Here is a 6,000-nt window from a genome sequence, read left to right on the forward strand (position 1 = left end):
ATCAATTACAACCCAAACAGGGAATAGCTATAACTTCGCTAGCTCAATATCAACCCAAACAGGGAATAGCTATAACTTCGATAGATCAATTTCAACCCAAACAGGGAATATCCATAACTTCGCTAGCTCAATATCAACCCAAACAGGGAATAGCTATAACTTCGCTAGATCAATTTCAACCCAAACAGGGAATAGCTATAACTTCGCTAGCTCAATTTCAACCCAAACAGGGAATAGCTATAACTTCGATAGATCAATTTCAACCCAAAGAGGGAATAGCTATAACTTCGATAGATCAATTTCAACCCAAACAGGGAATAGCTATAACTTCGATAGATCAATTTCAACTCAAACAGGGAATAGCTATAACTTCGCTCAATCAATTACAACACAAACAAGGAATAGCTATAACTTCGCTAGCTCAATATCAACCCAAACAGGGAATAGCTATAACTTCGCTAGCTCAATTTCAACCCAAACAGGGAATAGCTATAACTTCGATAGATCATTTTCAACTCAAACAGGGAATAGCTATAACTTCGCTAAATCATTTTCAACCCAAACAGGGAATAGCTATTACTTTGCTATCTCAATATCAACCCAAACAGGGAATAGCTATAACTTCGCTAGCTCAATATCAACCCAAACAGGAAATAGCTATAACTTCGCTAGCTCAATATCAACCCAAACTGGGAATAGCCATAACTTCGCTAGCTCAATATCAACCCAAACAGGGAATATTTATAACTTCGCTAGCTCAAATTCAACCCAAACAGGGAATAGCTATAACTTCGATAGATCAATTTCAACCCAAAGAGGGAATAGCTATAACTTCGATAGATCAATTACAACCCAAACAAGGAATAGCTTTAACTTTGATAGATCAATTACAACCCAAACAGGGAATAGCTATAACTTCGCTAGCTCAATATCAACCCAAACAGGTAATAGCTATAACTTCGCTAGCTCAATTTCAACCCAAACAGGGAATAGCTATAACATCGATAGATCAATTTCAACTAAAACAGGGAATAGCTATAACTTCGCTAAATTAATTTCAACCCAAACATGGAATAGCTAGACCTTCGCGAGCTCAATTTCAACCCAAACAGGGAATAGCTATATCTTCGATAGATCAATTTCAACCCAAACAGGGAATAGCTATAACTACGATAGATCAATTTCAACTCAAACAGGGAATCGCTATAATTTCGCTCAATCAATTACAACCCAAACAGGGAATATCTATAACTTCGCTAGCTCAATATCAACCCAAACAGGGAATAGCTATAACTTCGCTATCTCAATTTCAACCCAAAGAGGTAATAGCTATAACTTCGATAGATCAATTTCAACCCAAACAGGGAATAGCTATAACTTTGCTATCTCAATATCAACCCAAACAGGGAATAGCTATAACTACACTAGCTCAATTTCATCCCAAACAGGGAATAGCTATAACTTCGATAGATCAATTTCAACCCAAACAAGGAATAGCTATAACTTCGCTAGATCAATTTCAACCCAAAGAGGGAATAGCTATAACTTCGATAGATCAATTTCAACCCAAACAGGGAATAGCTATAACTTCGATAGATCAATTTCAACTCAAACAGGGAATAGCTATAACTTCGCTCAATCAATTACAACACAAACAAGGAATAGCTATAACTTCACTAGCTCAATATCAACCCAAACAGGGAATAGCTATAACTTCGCTAGCTCAATTTAAACCCAAACAGGGAATAGCTATAACTTCGATAGATCATTTTCAACTCAAACAGGGAATAGCTATAACTTCGCTAAATCATTTTCAACCCAAACAGGGAATAGCTATAACTTTGCTATCTCAATATCAACCCAAACAGGGAATAGCTATAACTTCGCTAGCTCAATATCAACCCAAACAGGAAATAGCTATAACTTCGCTAGCTCAATATCAACCCAAACAGGGAATAGCCATAACTTCGCTAGCTCAATATCAACCCAAACAGGGAATATTTATAACTTCGCTAGCTCAAATTCAACCCAAACAGGGAATAGCTATAACTTCGATAGATCAATTTCAACCCAAAGAGGGAATAGCTATAACTTCGATAGATCAATTTCAACCCAAACAAGGAATAGCTTTAACTTTGATAGATCAATTACAACCCAAACAGGGAATAGCTATAACTTCGCTAGCTCAATATCAACCCAAACAGGGAATAGCCATAACTTCGCTAGCTCAATATCAACCCAAACAGGGAATATTTATAACTTCGCTAGCTCAAATTCAACCCAAACAGGGAATAGCTATAACTTCGATAGATCAATTTCAACCCAAAGAGGGAATAGCTATAACTTCGATAGATCAATTTCAACCCAAACAAGGAATAGCTTTAACTTTGATAGATCAATTACAACCCAAACAGGGAATAGCTATAACTTCGCTAGCTCAATATCAACCCAAACAGGTAATAGCTATAACTTCGCTAGCTCAATTTCAACCCAAACAGGGAATAGCTATAACATCGATAGATCAATTTCAACTAAAACAGGGAATAGCTATAACTTCGCTAAATTAATTTCAACCCAAACATGGAATAGCTAGACCTTCGCGAGCTCAATTTCAACCCAAACAGGGAATAGCTATATCTTCGATAGATCAATTTCAACCCAAACAGGGAATAGCTATAACTACGATAGATCAATTTCAACTCAAACAGGGAATCGCTATAATTTCGCTCAATCAATTACAACCCAAACAGGGAATATCTATAACTTCGCTAGCTCAATATCAACCCAAACAGGGAATAGCTATAACTTCGCTATCTCAATTTCAACCCAAAGAGGTAATAGCTATAACTTCGATAGATCAATTTCAACCCAAACAGGGAATAGCTATAACTTTGCTATCTCAATATCAACCCAAACAGGGAATAGCTATAACTACACTAGCTCAATTTCATCCCAAACAGGGAATAGCTATAACTTCGATAGATCAATTTCAACCCAAACAAGGAATAGCTATAACTTCGCTAGATCAATTTCAACCCAAAGAGGGAATAGCTATAACTTCGATAGATCAATTTCAACCCAAACAGGGAATAGCTATAACTTCGATAGATCAATTTCAACTCAAACAGGGAATAGCTATAACTTCGCTCAATCAATTACAACACAAACAAGGAATAGCTATAACTTCACTAGCTCAATATCAACCCAAACAGGGAATAGCTATAACTTCGCTAGCTCAATTTCAACCCAAACAGGGAATAGCTATAACTTCGATAGATCATTTTCAACTCAAACAGGGAATAGCTATAACTTCGCTAAATCATTTTCAACCCAAACAGGGAATAGCTATAACTTTGCTATCTCAATATCAACCCAAACAGGGAATAGCTATAACTTCGCTAGCTCAATATCAACCCAAACAGGAAATAGCTATAACTTCGCTAGCTCAATATCAACCCAAACAGGGAATAGCCATAACTTCGCTAGCTCAATATCAACCCAAACAGGGAATATTTATAACTTCGCTAGCTCAAATTCAACCCAAACAGGGAATAGCTATAACTTCGATAGATCAATTTCAACCCAAAGAGGGAATAGCTATAACTTCGATAGATCAATTTCAACCCAAACAAGGAATAGCTTTAACTTTGATAGATCAATTACAACCCAAACAGGGAATAGCTATAACTTCGCTAGCTCAATATCAACCCAAACAGGTAATAGCTATAACATCGATAGATCAATTTCAACTAAAACAGGGAATAGCTATAACTTCGCTAAATTAATTTCAACCCAAACATGGAATAGCTAGACCTTCGCGAGCTCAATTTCAACCCAAACAGGGAATAGCTATATCTTCGATAGATCAATTTCAACCCAAACAGGGAATAGCTTTAACTACGATAGATCAATTTCAACTCAAACAGGGAATCGCTATAATTTCGCTCAATCAATTACAACCCAAACAGGGAATATCTATAACTTCGCTAGCTCAATATCAACCCAAACAGGGAATAGCTATAACTTCGCTATCTCAATTTCAACCCAAAGAGGTAATAGCTATAACTTCGATAGATCAATTTCAACCCAAAGATGGAATAGCTATAACTTCGATAGATCAATTTCAACCCAAACAGGGAATAGCTATAACTTTGCTATCTCAATATCAACCCAAACAGGGAATAGCTATAACTACACTAGCTCAATTTCATCCCAAACAGGGAATAGCTATAACTTCGATAGATCAATTTCAACCCAAACAAGGAATAGCTATAACTTCGCTAGATCAATTTCAACCCAAACAGGGAATAGCTATAACTTCGCTAGCTCAATATCAACCCAAACAGGGAATAGCTATAACTTCGCTAGTTTAATTTCAACTAAAACAGGGAAATAGCTATAACTTCGCTAAATTAATTTCAACCCAAACATGGAATAGCTAGAACTTCGCGAGCTTAATTTCAACCCAAACAGGGAATAGCTATATCTTCGATAGATCAATTTCAACCCAAACAGGGAATAGCTATAACTACGATAGATCAATTTCAACTCAAACAGGAAATAGCTATAACTTCGCTCAATCAATTACAACCCAAACAGGTAATATCTATAACTTCGCTAGCTCAATATCAACCCAAACAGGGAATAGCTACAACTTCGCTAGCTCAATATCAACCCAAACAGGGAATAGCTATAACTTCGCTAGCTCAATTTCAACCCAAACAGGGAATAACTATAACTTCGATTGATCAATTCAACCCAAACATGGAATAGCTTTAACTTCGCTAGATCAATTTCAACCCAAACAGGGAATAGCTAAAACTTCGCTAGCTCAATTTCAACCCAAAGAGGGAATAGCTATAACTTCGATAGATCAATTTTAACCCAAAGAGGGAATAGCTATAACTTCGATAGATCAATTTAAACCCAAACAGGGAATAGCTATAACTTTGCTATCTCAATATCAACCCAAACAGGGAATAGCTATAACTACACTAGCTCAATTTCATCCCAAACAGGGAATAGCTATAACTTCGATAGATCAATTTTAACCCAAACAGGGAATAGCTATAACTTCGCTAGCTCAATATCACCCAAACAGGGAATAGCTATAACTTCGATAGATCAATTTTAACCCAAACAGGGAATAGCTATAACTTCGCTAGATCAATTTAAACCCAAACAGGGAATAGCTATAACTTTGCTGTCTCAATATCAACCCAAACATGGAATAGCTATAACTACACTAGCTCAATTTCATCCCAAACAGGGAATAGCTATAACTTCGATAGATCAATTTCATCCCAAACAGGGAATAGCTATAACTTCGATAGATCAATTTCAACCCAAACAGGGAATAGCTATAACTTCGCTAGATCAATTTCAACCCAAACAGGGAATAGCTATAACTTCGCTAGCTCAATATCAAACCAAACAGGGAATTGCTATAGCTTCGCTAGCTCAATTTCAACCCAAACAGGGAATAGCTATAACTTCGATAGATCAATTTCAACCCAAACAGGGAATAGCTATAACTTCGCTAGATCAATTTCAACCCAAACAGGGAATAGCTAAAACTTCGCTAGCTCAATTTCAACCCAAAGAGGGAATAGCCATAACTTCGCTCGCTCAATATCAACCCAAACAGGGAATAGCTATAACTTTGCTATCTCAATATCAACCCAAACAGGGAATAGCTATAACTACACTAGCTCAATTTCATCCCAAACAGCGAATAGCTATAACTTCGCTAGATCAATTTCAACCCAAACAGGGAATAGCTATAACTTCGCTAGCTCAATTTCAACCCAAAGAGGGAATACCTATAACTTCGCTAGCTCAATTTCATCCCAAACAGCGAATAGCTATAACTTCGCTAGATCAATTTCAACCCAAACAGGGAATAGCTAAAACTTCGCTAGCTCAATTTCAACCCAAAGAGGGAATAGCCATAACTTCGCTCGCTCAATATCAACCCAAACAGGGAATAGCTATAACTTT

Source organism: Leiobunum rupestre, chromosome 1 (genome assembly GCF_980474605.1).
Source record: "Leiobunum rupestre chromosome 1, qqLeiRupe1.1.hap1, whole genome shotgun sequence".
Lineage (NCBI taxonomy): Eukaryota > Metazoa > Arthropoda > Arachnida > Opiliones > Sclerosomatidae > Leiobunum > Leiobunum rupestre.